Source organism: Oncorhynchus mykiss, chromosome 21 (assembly GCF_013265735.2).
Source record: "Oncorhynchus mykiss isolate Arlee chromosome 21, USDA_OmykA_1.1, whole genome shotgun sequence".
NCBI classification, from domain to species: domain Eukaryota; kingdom Metazoa; phylum Chordata; class Actinopteri; order Salmoniformes; family Salmonidae; genus Oncorhynchus; species Oncorhynchus mykiss.
Window position 1 is genome coordinate 34,783,505 of NC_048585.1, and position 13,536 is coordinate 34,797,040.

At 44.1% G+C, this 13,536-nt stretch overlaps 1 long non-coding RNA gene across 1 annotated transcript; it reads left to right on the forward strand.

Annotated features, from left to right (window-relative positions):
- The first annotated feature begins 908 nt into the window (after window positions 1-908).
- Window positions 909-9,060, forward strand: LOC118942784. The gene is made up of 4 exons (XR_005038436.1): window positions 909-950; window positions 7,071-7,188; window positions 7,737-7,845; window positions 8,636-9,060. It is a non-coding gene; the product is annotated as an uncharacterized LOC118942784 (long non-coding RNA).
- The last annotated feature ends 4,476 nt before the right edge of the window (window positions 9,061-13,536 follow it).

Consider the following 13,536-nt stretch of genomic DNA (forward strand, 5'->3'; position numbering starts at 1 on the left):
GTGACAAAAAAAAAAGTTATTTATGTCAGCTAAACGTATGAATTCATTCAGGCTACAAAAGTGTAGGTCCAATTACAATCATTGAATGTCATTACACTTTTGGGTGTTTTGTAACAAAATGTATCTTTCAATTGATCAAATAGCACAAGTGCACAATGCACTGTTTGGATGCTGGAATTATTTTGGTGAGGATGAACATGCTCAGGTGGCCTATGTTTGAAAGTGGTTTGTTTGGCAATAAGATGAAAACCGTTAAATGACATGTCTTTAGCCTGCTATAGTAATATATAGTATAGTAATATATTAGGCCTATAAAACATATCATGCACATAGTAGGTCCTTCGAAAAAATAATTTGCATTGGGTAGCACCAAGACATGCTGAAAACGTAGTAAAACGATATATAATCAAAATCTTGAGTACATTACTTCAGTTGATATCTGTGTACTGATCTCTATAGCCACTAATTGTATATCATAGATATCGTGGAATGCGTTAATTTTAGTTTTTAATGGACACCACATCGGCTAATAAACCAACAGTGAGATAGATGACGCCCTACAATCCCCCATACCCCAAAGCAAGATTATTTGCACTGTTTTGCTACACCACTGCAATACATGAGATTCTCAGAAACTGTCTGACCTCCCTATATGCCGACTCACTCTCTCCTTTTGTCCCCTTCATGACGGGAGCGCTCAGCGGTCCAGAATAGAGAATGGTTTTCAAAGACTCAAGTAATCTTAAATATATTTTCAAGTTGTTTTAATCAGAAAATATATTCCAATTGCAATGGGAACGTGGGTATTAGGAGAGAGGGAGGTACATTGTCAAACTGTTCATAACTCCAACACTAGAGGCGCTATCTCAAAAATCAAATAGCTACTTTAGGTGACTACATGTTCTATGGTCAACTTCCTGTTCACATGTGGTCAAAGACACTAATCTGAGGTGAGCACAATTTTCTTATTTTTCCCCTTCAAAAGTAAAAAATCAGCAATTTACATTTTATGCAATTAAACTTTATTAGGTATGAATGTTCAAAATTATAATTTTGCACTGAGTAGAGGAGACAATAACGTGTATTTTGATACTTTAGCTGCAGTCCTATGTCGAGCTAACCTTGAGATTTAGCCAACATTAGCACACATGTCAGTTTGGGGCAAGTTGTCTCAATGACCTTGGGGCAAGTCTTCACATGTGACAACTTTCCCCAGTATACATAGACACATAGCACATGCTCAAAAAACGGGTGTTTAGCCCCCTCAAGCCAATGTCTCCATGCCTTCAAGGCCTTGACGACAGCCATCAGCTCCCGGTCCCCCACATCATAGTTTCGCTCTGCCGGGCTGAGCTTCTTTGAGAAGAAGGCACAGGGGCGGAGCTTTGGTGGCGTACCCAAGCACTGAGAGAGCACCGCTCTTATCCCAGCCTCGGACGAGTCCACCTCCACTATGGACGCCAAAGAGGGATCCGGATGGGCCAACACGGGAGCTGAGGTAAACAGAGCCCTCAGGTGACTAAAAGTCCTGTCCGCCTCAGCTGACCACTACAAGCGTACCGAGCCCCTCTTCAGCAGTGAGGTAATGGGAGCCGAACCGCTGCACCTCCTTTACCGTGGTGGGAGTCGGCCAATTACGCACGGCTGCAATGCGGTCACTCTCCATCTCCACCCCTGAGGTGGAAATGCAATACCCTAGAAAGGAGACGGACTGTTGGAAGAACAGGCATTTCTCAGCCTTGACGTACAGGTCATGCTCCAACAGGCGACCAAGCACTCTGCGCACTAGGGACACATGCTCAGCGCATGTAGCGGAGTATATCAAAATGTCAACTATATACACCACTAACTCTGCCCGTGCAGGTCCCTGAAAATCTTGTCTACAAAGGCTTGGAAGACTGATGGCGCATTCATCAACCCGTACGGCCTGACGAGGTACTAATAGTGCCCAGAGGTGGTACTGAAAGCCGTCTTCCACTCGTCTCCCTCTCAGATACGCATCAGATTGTAACAGCTCCTGAGATCTAGTTTAGTGAAGAAGCACGACCCGTGCATTGACTCTATCGCTGTGGCTATGAGCGGTAGCGGGTAGCTAGCTATACCTCACAGTGATCTGATTCAGACCCCGATAGTCAATACACAGGCGTAGACCTCCCTCCTTCTTCTTCACAAAAAGAAACTTGAGGAGGCGGGTGAAGTGGAGGACCGAAGGTACCCCTGACGCAGGGAATCGGAGACGTATGTTTCCATAGCCGTCTCTGTGGAGTGAGAGGGGATACACGTGACTCCTGGGAAGTGCAGCGTCTGCCAGGAGATCTATCGCACAATTGCCCTGTTGATGAGGTGGTAATTGAGTCGCCTTCTTTTTGGAGAAGGCGAGAGCCAAATCGGCATATTCAGGGGGAATGCGCATGGTGGAGACCTGGTCTAGACTCTCCACCGTAGTAGCACCAACGGAAACCCCTAAACACCTACCTGAGCACTCTCGCGACCACCCCGTGAGAGCCCTCTGTGGCCAATAAACAGTGGGGTTATGACAAGTTAACCAGGGTAGGCCCAGCACCATGGGAAACGCAGGAGAGTCAATAAGGAAGAGACTAATTCTATCCGTATCACACCCCGGAGGCACCATGCCCAACGGCGCGGTGACCTCCCTAATTAACCCTGACCCTAATGGTCGACTATCTAATGTGTGAACGGGGAAGGGCACATCCACGGGAACAATAGGGATCCCTAAACTATAGGCTAAAGCACTATCAATAAAATTCCCAGCTGCGCCTGAATCAACGAGCGCCTTATGCTGGGAATGCAGGGAAAATTCAGGGAACGTAACAGACACAAACATAGGTACAACAGAGGGCTCTGGGTGAGAATGGTGTCGGCTCACCTGGGGTGACGCCAGAGCGCCCTGCCTGCTGCCTCGATTCCCAGAGGAACCAACCCGGCACCGACTGGCAGTGCTCCTGGTGCAGCAACCTCCGGTCTCCCTGCGCACCGCCCCTCCCAGCTCCATGGGTATTGGAGAGGTGGTGGGGGAGGATGGAACAACCAGACCCCGATCTGAACGACCGGGAGTAGCCAGCAGGTTGTCCAGCCGGATGGACAGGTCCACCAGCTGGTCAAATGTGAGGGTGGTGTCTCTGCAGGCCAGCTCCTGACGAACGTCATTGCGCAGACTGCAACGATAATGGTCGATCAGGGCCCTGTTGTTCCATCCCGCGCCGGCAGCCAGGGTCCATACCGCGCCGGCAGCCAAACTCCAGGGCGAACTCCTGGGTGCTCCTCATCTCCTGCCTCAGATGGTGAAGGCGCTCACCCGCCGCTCTACCCTTGGGCGGGTGGTCAAAGACTGCCCGGAAACGGCGGGTGAACTCCTTAAACTGATCCAACGCCGCATCTCCCTCTCTCCACACGGCGTTGGCCCACTCCAGGGCACTACCGGTGAGGCACGAGACGACGGAGGACACCCTCTCACGGTCCAATTGAGCCGGGTGGACGGTGGCCAGATAAATGTTTAATTGTAACAAAACCCCCTGGCAGTTCGCAGCCCTCCCGTCGTACTCCTGGGGGCAAGGAGAGACGGATCCCACTGGGTTCAGGCGAGAAAGGGGCGCTCAAGAGAGACCCCGGTTGTGCTGGTGGAGGTGCTGGAAGAACTCCCTGGGTACCTTCTCCTGCTGACTCCATAGTTGTGGTCGGAGATTCTGTAATGGGTGTGTGTTGGTGGCAGGGAAGTCAGGCGCAGGAGAACGAAGTTGGTATAAACTGAGTTGTTTAATAAGTGCTGACCAAACTCCAAAAAACTAAATATATAAAAATAACAAAGTGGGTACAAAACCCGTCGTACACCAACACATAATCATTACAGATCACATACAATAAAACAGTCTCCGACAAGGACATGAGGGGAAACAGAGGGTTAAATACACAACATGTAATTGATGGGATTGGAACCAGGTGTGAAGGAAGACAAGACAAAACCAATGTAAAATAAAAAATGGATCAGCGATGGCTAGAACGCCACCCGAACAGGGAGAGGGACCGACTTCGGCGTAAGTCGTGACACCCTTGTCCAGCAATGCCATTGCTGACAGCGGACTACCAACTCTAGAGGACATCCGGGCATATTCAAAAGCTGGCCCCTGAAAACCAGCTTGCAAAGGAAGAAAACAACACAAAACAGCAATTCTAACTGACACACCAGTGACGCAGGCACTAGAAATGGAAAAGGATAAGACACAATCTAGCAAAAGGCTGTTACCGAAGAAAAGGAAGCAAGGAGGGGAGTCAAAGTCTGGATATGCAAAGAACAAGAAGGCAGCTAAAAAAATTAAAATCGTGGAAGAGTCATCATCAGATGAAGAGGAGTGCTTCTGCCTCGTCTGTTTGGAGCCATTTTAAAACAGCCTTCCAAAAGAGACTTGGGTGAAGTGTGTGAGATGCAACAAATGGGCCCATGATGCTTGCACCTCAGGCCAGGAAATGTATGTGTGCCAGAACTGTGACTCTGAAGATGAGTCTGATTAATCAGATACAGATGCACGTCGTATTTTTTACATTTTATTTCACCTTTATTTAACCAGGTAGGCTAGTTGAGAACAAGTTCTCATTTGCAACTGCGACCTGGCCAAGATAAAGCATAGCAGCGTGAACAGACAACAACACAGAATTACACATGGAGTAAACAATAAACAAGTCAATAACATAGTAGAGAAAAAAAACAATCCACATACATTGTGTGCAAAAGGCATGAGGAGGTAGGCAATAAATAGGCCATAGGAGTGAATAATTACAATTAGCAGATTAACACTGGAGTGATAAATGATCAGATGAACATGTGCAGGTAGAGATACTGGTGTGCAAAAGAGCAGAAAAGTAAATAAAATAAAAACAGTATGGGGCTGAGGTAGGTAAATTGGGTGGGCTATATACCGATGGACTATGTACAGCTGCAGCGATCGGTTAGCTGCTCAGATAGCAGATGTTTAAAGTTGGTGAGGGAGATAAAAGTCTCCAACTTCAGAGATTTTTGCAATTCGTTCCAGTCGCAGGCAGCAGAGAACTGGAAGGAACGGCGGCCAAATGAGGTTTTGGCTTTAGGGATGATCAGTGAGATACACCTGCTGGAGCACGTGCTACGGGTGGGTGTTGCCATTGTGACCAGTGAACTGAGATAAGGCGGAGCTTTACCTAGCATAGACTTGTAGATGACCTGGAGCCAGTGGGTCTGGCGACGAACATGTAGCGAGGGCCAGCCGACTAGAGCATACAGGTCGCAGTGGTGGGTGGTATAAGGTGCTTTAGTAACAAAGCGGATGGCACTGCATCCAGTTTGCCGAGTAGAGTATTGGAAGCTATTTTGTAGATGACATCGCCGAAGTCGAGGATCGGTAGGATAGTCAGTTTTACTAGGGTAATTATGGTGGCGTGAGTGAAGGAGGCTTTGTTGCAAAATAGAAAGACGACTCTAGATTTGATTTTGGATTGGAGATGTTTGATATGAGTCTGGAAGGAGAGTTTGCAGTCTAGCCAGACACCTAGGTACTTATAGATGTCCACATATTCTAGGTCGGAACCATCCAGGGTAGTTGGGCGTGCGGGTGCAGGCAGCGAACGGTTGAAAAGCATGCATTTGGTTTAACTAGCGTTTAAGAGCAGGTGGAGGCCACGGAAGGAGTGTTGTATGGCATTGAAGCTTGTTTGGAGGTTAGATTGCACAGTGTCCAAGGAAGGGCCAGAAGTATACAGACTGGTGTCGTCTGCGTAGAGGTGGATCAGGGAATCGCCCGCAGCAAGAGCAACATCATTGATGTATACAGAGAAAAGAGTCGGCCCGAGAATTGGAGTAGCCAGGAGGAAGGCATGGCCAGCCGTTGAGAAATGCTTGTTGAAGTTTTCGATTATCACGGATTTATCGGTGGTGACCGTGTTACCTAGCCTCAGTGCAGTGGTCAGCTGGGAGGAGGTGCTCTTGTTCTCCATGGACTTTACAGTGTCCCAGAACTTTTTGGAGTTAGAGCTACAGGATGCAAATTTCTGCTTGAAAAAGCTGGCCTTTGCTTTCCTGACTGACTGCATGTATTGGTTCCTGACTTCCCTGAACAGTTGTATAGGCTGTTACAAAACTGCATTAGTGTGTTTAAACACCACGTCTGATTTGTTAAGACTTTAAAGCAAGTTATCTACAGCATTACATTCTATTCCAATTCCAACAATTACCATGGATCTATGTGCACGCCAGAGAATGTTGGATTTCAAAGTTCAAAGTAAAGTGGTCATGCCACTTAATTAATGTGTGCTCTGCCAGCAATCGTGTTTTGATTGAAAGGCATGATTTGCCAGATTCTCGAGGCATGATTGTTTTTATTTTGAGGTCTTTAATGAAGTTGAATTTGGTTTAGAATTTGAAATTTAAATAAATATTCACAATGAATTAGTTGTGTTCTTATTTGTTGATAATCCACAGTTGTCACAACTTACCCGTAGTGTGACAATTTACCCGCTGATTGGGCAAATTGTAGTACACACTCTCTATTTAACGGTCTACAACTCCGTACTGAAATAAGATATGAAGATGTAATAAATACAAAATATGTGCCCAAGACTTCCTTCTTTCATTTGGTATGGAATTTATACCATTGTAATGTACTGTATTGTGCCCAGTAAATGTTAGACAGCGTGAAAGGTGTGACAACGTACCTCCCTCTCCCCTACAATTTTTCTCTTCATATGGAGTTTTACATGGGCAAGGAAGAGTTAAAACTGGTGAGGTTGCCTTGAGTAAACTATCACTATTAACAGTGTTACTAATATAATTAATTAAATTAATGTTGGAATAAAATATAGGCCTATACATGCCAAAAAAGTTCATACATTACACATTTTGAGTTATGAAATGGGCCTAGATTATTTTGTATATGTAGAAAAGTATGTTCAGGAATGCCTTGAATATAGTCTACATCTGCTGACTAGGCTTAGCTATATAATTAATTGCTGTTTATTTACCTCCCCTCTCACTTGTTTGTCAAAACCTTTCTCACCATGTTCTCACCCCACATAAACTTGGCCAGAGCCCCCAGAGTACCATTGGACCACGTTGAAGGATTGCTGTCAGGATGGGAGTGGCCGAGCTCTGGGTGAACAAGACTGTACACTCCTCCCTCTAATCGCTGCCTCTCACATCTGCAAGTAGGTAACAGTAACACCTGGTTTTCAGGAGGACAGTATGTATGTGTCTGCAACCTGTGTGACCCAGTTTATAAGAGGCCCCTGTTGGTAGGGAAGTACAGGAAGAAATCCAGGACAGTCCAGGAATGGGTAGATAATTAGATGTTGTAATGCTTGTGCTGTTGACTATCACTGTGGTGAGTAGCCTAGTGCCAAGAAAAAAAAGGTTTATCGGGCATTGTTACAGCATTCATAACCGGAGGCACAGGGGTGTAGTTGTATGTCTGTTGAGAGATGATGGTGTCATTAAAACAACTCAACCCCAACCACTCTCCCTGCCAACACCATCATGCTTCCTCTATCACCTCCCACTCCCCCTACAACCCTCAACTCTGTTCGTCAGATTGCCACACAAAAAAAAAAAAGCTCTGTGGATGGAGGTGAAAATTGCAATGGGGAAGACACCTGGAGCACACATGGAACAGCATTTTACTGACTGAAGACAGCATCCTTTCCTCTCCTCACACCACCTGTATTGTTCTTCTTTTCACTTCTCTGTGGTGTAACAGGATAGCTCAGGAGCAGAGTTGTTCGACTGTAGTAGGGGACAAATTGTTTACCAGCGGCATCAACCTGGCCAAAGAACATGGGGACCCCTGTGAAACAAAGACTACCAAGGTGTGTGATTGTGTATTGGCACTCTCTCTCAATGACCATCCTCGTTTACTTACTGTAGCTCTTCTCCTCTCCAACATTTTCTTCCATCCTCACTCCCTTGTCTCTGAGTCTACCCTCTTAATGAGCGACTGAACACACCGATTCCCCATGTTTTTCTGTTGCTCATTATGAAAAATGTGATTTCAATCTTGGGAGTGTGGTTCGATGTGGCAGCTACTGATGTTTGTTCCCCAAAAACACCATAGGAACAAAGCCAGTATCACTTCCTCAAAATAGTCAGAATGACTCTCAGATAACTCATGAAATCAATAATAAATGATGTTTTTGCCAAGGAGGCTTTAGTTGCGCAATTTTAGCTTAGGTGTTTGGTGCAGTATTAAAAAAAAAGTGAGACATCTTGTCTTATGTAAACAAATTTCGATTTGCTGGTGGGCAGTTCTGTCTCACCATCTGTGTGTTCTGCGGTACAATTGGATTGAGCGCAATCACCGCAGCTGTTTATCCTGTATTAGTTGGCAAGTGGGCTGTTTATCCTGTATTAGTGGGCATTGTCGAAATCAAAACCCTCAAGGAAGTCCTGACAAACTCTTGTACTCAAATCTCACAAAACTCAGTTTTGGAAGATACTGACTTTATGACCAAAATTAACCTACTTGCACCTTTTAGTCAATGTTGGCACTTGAATAAATGTTTCAGACTAATGTCGATGTCACGTGCAGTTTTCAACAACAGAAGTTGGTCCTCGAATTCTTGAAAGTGTACATTTATAAATATTAGTTTTCTTCCGCAGACCAGGCTGAATTGAAACCTTCACCTTGTGATCCACTGAAGTCACCGGCTAATGGTCCATGCAAAGGTCAGGAATCTCTGATTCAGTCAGTTATGTATATTTGAGCCTGTTTATTTTCTATTACAGTTCTGCCAAGCATACAATACACTTTTTGTTGCATGAGTAATTTAATGTATTTCTATACAATTAAAAACTTTAAAATGCTATTCGGAGAAGAGCAAAAACAAGCAAAAATGACCTGTCATTATCAGCCAGGCTGTAACGATCGTTGTTAGAAGGATTGGACCAAGGTGCAGCGCGGAAGGCGTTCATCATGATTATTAATGTGAACCAGCAACAAAACAATAAAGCGTAACAAAATGAAAGTGCAGCTTTGTAGTGCAAAAAGGCGACAATACAAAAACAAGATCCCACGCACAACAGGTGGAAAAAGGCTGCCTAAATATGATCCCCAATCAGAGACAACGATAGACAGCTGTCTCTGATTGGGAACCATACTAGGCCAACCTAGAAACGAAAAACTGGAATGCCCACCCTAGTCACACCCTGACTTAACCAAATAGAGAAATAAAAGGATCTCTAAGATCAGGGCGTGACACAGGCTGCTAATAGTTCGTTCACCTCAGTTGATCTACAAACATATAGCCTATTAGCTGTACAATTCTAATGTTATACCCCTAAAAGGGAAGAAATATGAGAAATGATTCACACTGACACGTAGCATAAGCGACTGTTCAGTCAGTTGTAATGGTGAATTGCATAAAATCTCTTTACATAGATATCTCTTTTCTCAAATTACATAGTGTTTGTAATTGTATACGTTTGTATTCCTAGGCATTACTAATCAAGCTTCGCACAAACTCACATCAATGAAGCACACAGGTGATTATCACATTTGCCCCCAGCTGTGCCCTGGACACCATATGCGAATTGATCTCCCGCCATTTATCTTCAGAGTTCGTATTGTTAGTTGACCTAAACTGGGACATGCTTAACACCCAGGCCGTCCTACAATCTAAGCTAGATGCCCTAAATCTCACACAAATGATCAAGGAACCTACCAGGTACAACCCTAAATCCGTAACCATGGGCACCCTCTAGATATCATCCTGAACAACTTGCCCTCTAAATACACCTCTGCTGTCTTCAACCAGGATCTCAGCGATCACTGCCTCATTGCCTGTGTGTGTAATGGACCCGCGGTCAAACAACCACACCTCATCACTGTCAAACGCTCCCTAAAACTCTTCAGCGAGCAGGCCTTTCTAATCAACCTGGCCCGGGTATCCTGGAAGGATATTGACCTCATCCCGCCAGTAGAGGATGCCTGGTTGCTCTTCAAAAGTGCTTTCCTCTCCATCTTAAATAAGCATGCCCCATTCAAAAAAAATTGAACTAAGACAGATATAGCCCTTGGTTCACCCCAGACTTGACTGCCCTTGACCAGCACAAAAACATCCTGTGGCGTTCTGCATTAGCATCGAATAGCCCCCGCAATATGCAGCTTTTCAGGGAAGTCAGGAACCATTATACTCAGTCAGTTAGGAAAGCTAAGGCTAGCTTTTTCATACAGAAATTTGCTTCCTGTAGCACTAATTCCAATTTTTTGAGGGACAATGTGAAGTCCATGGAGAATAAAAGCACCTCCTCCAGCTGCCCACTGCACTGAGGATAGGAAACACTGTCACCACCGATAAATCTATGATAATCAATAATTTCAATAAGCATTTTTTCACAGTTGGCCATCTGGACCCTCTCTTTCTAAAATTACCCACCAAAATTGTTGCAACCCCTATTACTAGCCTATTCAACCTCTCTTTCGTATCGTCTGAGATCCCCAAAGATTGGAAAGCTGCCGCGGTCATCCCCCTCTTCAAAGGGGGAGACACTCTAGACCCAAACTGTTATAGACCTATATCAATCCTGCCCTGTCTTTCTAAAATCTTCGAAAGCCAAGTTAATAATCAGATCACAGACCATTTTGAATCCCACCGTACATTCTCCACTATGCAATCTAGTTTGCAAGCTGGTCATGGGTGCGCCTTAGCCACGCTCAAGGTCCTAAACGATATCATAACCGCCATCGATAAAAGACAGTACTGTGCAGCTATCTTCATCGACCTGGCCAAGGCTTTTGACTCTGTCAATCACCGCATTCTTATCGGCAGACTCAATAGCCTTGGCTTCTCAAATGACTGCTGTAGGGGAAATTTCAGTACTGAGAGACTTAGACAATTATTCAAACAATCATCTTTATTCAACATCGATTAATTATTGCAATAATGAGGCTGGCCCTCATTACATATCCGTCGCCAAACCCACTGACTCCAGGTCATCTATAAGTCTTTGCTAGGTAATCTCTACTTGCACATCAAAATCTGCACATCTATCACTCCAGTATTAATGCTAAATTGTAATTATTTTTATCTCTATGGCCTATTTATTGCCTACCTCCCTACTCTTCAACGTTTGCACACACTGTACATAGATTTTTCTATTTTTCTTTTCTTTTGTGTCATTGACTGTACATTTGTTTATGTGTAATTCTGTGTTGTTTTTTTCCGCACTGCTTTGCTTTATCTTGGCCAGGTTGCAGGTGTAAATTTGAACTTGTTCTCAACTGGCCTACCTTGTTAAATAAAGGTGAAATAATAAAAAATAAAATTGGAATATTACTTACGATTCTGTATTCACATCAGTGATGGTAAAAAAAAGTTGAGGAAAGGGTAAACTATAAACTCCAGTGGGCGATTGACATAAGACGAACAACAAATGCATTTTTTGCATTTTGATGCATTTTAAAGTAGGCCTAGGCCTATAGGGAAGACAGGCCATGTCTAAATGTTCATGTTGAAACATATCTTATTTTTGTACAGTTTCTAACTTGTTTGATGAGATTAGTTCAAGAGAGTGGTGAATATGGCCCCTGCACTGCAGCCCGCAGAGCTTGGACCCCAGGTTCTCCTGAGGATGCCCTTGTTAAATACTGACAGCCCCCATACCAGGCTAGGAAACAGAAAGTCAGCACACTCTATATGTCAGTTGTAGTAGTTGGAGAGTATCTGGGTGTTGACATCCAGTTATCTCAGTCAGCGCAGGAGGGATTAGTGGTCAGCTGTTTGTTCACCCGCACCCGCCCGCAATTGCTAATAAACCATCCTCAACTGCCCGACTAAATGTGATAAAGTGAAAATCTGAGGCCTGGGGTGCAATATTTCTTTGTTGCCTGATTTAGATATTTTTCTACGTATCATTTTCAACATTTTGTTAGACTATTTCTTAGTCAACTTGTCTATAATAAGATACATGCAGCATCTCTTCTGCCATTATATAATGCCCTAGAAGACTGTATTAAACCTTGCTCACCAGAAAAATGTAATAAATAGATGGAATGAATGCTTCAATCTAATTGACATTGGTTAAGTTTTCTCTGTCATCTCTGTTTCTTTCACAGAGCAAATACATTTAGGGACTGGGGAGAAAATGCAATAACAAAATATTGCTGTTAAAAATTTCAAAAAATCAGTTTGACCAGTTGTAAGGAAATAGAAAGCTGTGAAAACTACTCAACTTGTTTCTGATAGGATTTCAGTTCAGCTTGGATGCATATTTTATGTGGTTGAAATACTATCAGCTTTTATGAGTTGATAAAGATAGAACCTCTACATGAGGTATCTAATTGTGCATTCACATTCTCTCGAGATGCTGAAATAAATCAATCAAATTTCTCCACCCAAACGTTTGCCTACAGTACATTTGTTGTACACTATATATACAAAAGTATATGGACACCCCTTCAAATTAGTGGATTCGGCTATTTCAGGCACACCCTTTGCTGATAGGTGTATACAATTGAGCACACAGCCATGCAATCCCCATAGACAAACATTGACAGTAGAATGGCCTTACTGAAGAGCTCAGTGACTTTCAACGTGGTACCGTCATAGGATGCCACCTTTCCAACAAGTCAGTTCGAGCTGCCTCAGTCAACTGTAAGTGCTGTTATTGTGAAGTGGAAATGTCTAGGAGCAACAACGGCTCAGCCGCTATGTGGTAGGCCACACAAGCTCACAGAACACGACCGCTGAGTGCTGAAGTGCATAGCGTGTAAAAATAATCTGTCCTAGGTTTCAACACTCACGATTGAGTTCCAAACGGCCTCTGGAAGCAATGTCAGCACAAGAACTGTTCGCCGGGAGCTTTTGGAGCAGTGGAAACACGTTCTCTTGAGTGATGAATCACCCTTCACCATTTGGCAGTCCGACTGACGAATCTGGGTTTGGAGGATGACAGGAGAACGATACCTGCCCCAATGCATTGTGCCAATTGTAAAGTTTGGTGGAGGAAGAATAATGGTCTGGGGCTGTTTTTCATTGTTCTGGCTAGTTCCAGTGAAGGGAAGTCTTAACGTTACAGCATACAATAACATTTGAGACAATTCTCTTCTTCCAACTTTGTGGCATCAGTTTGCGGAAGGCCCTTTCAGAAATGGTTTGTCGAGATTGACATGGAAGAACTTGACTGGCCTGCACAGAGCCCTGACATTGAACACCCTTGGGATGAATTGGAACACCGACTGCGAGCTAGGCCTAATTGCTGAATGGAAGCAGCAATGTTCCAACATCTAATGGAAAGCCTAGGGGAACCAACTCCATACTACTGCTCATAATTTTGGAATGAGATGATCGACAAGCAGGTGTCCACATACTTTTGGTCATGTAGTGTATAATTTCTTTCTGCAAGAAATGCTTCATTTTGCAGGAAATAATATTAAGGTTATGTGAGAGGTTATAGACCTACAGTCAGTTTCGAGATTTCAGTTTCCATTTAACCCATCTGAACAGTAGGCTACGGTTCCCTCACGTGCCATAAGCATATGCAGTCTTGTGACTGTGTAAAGC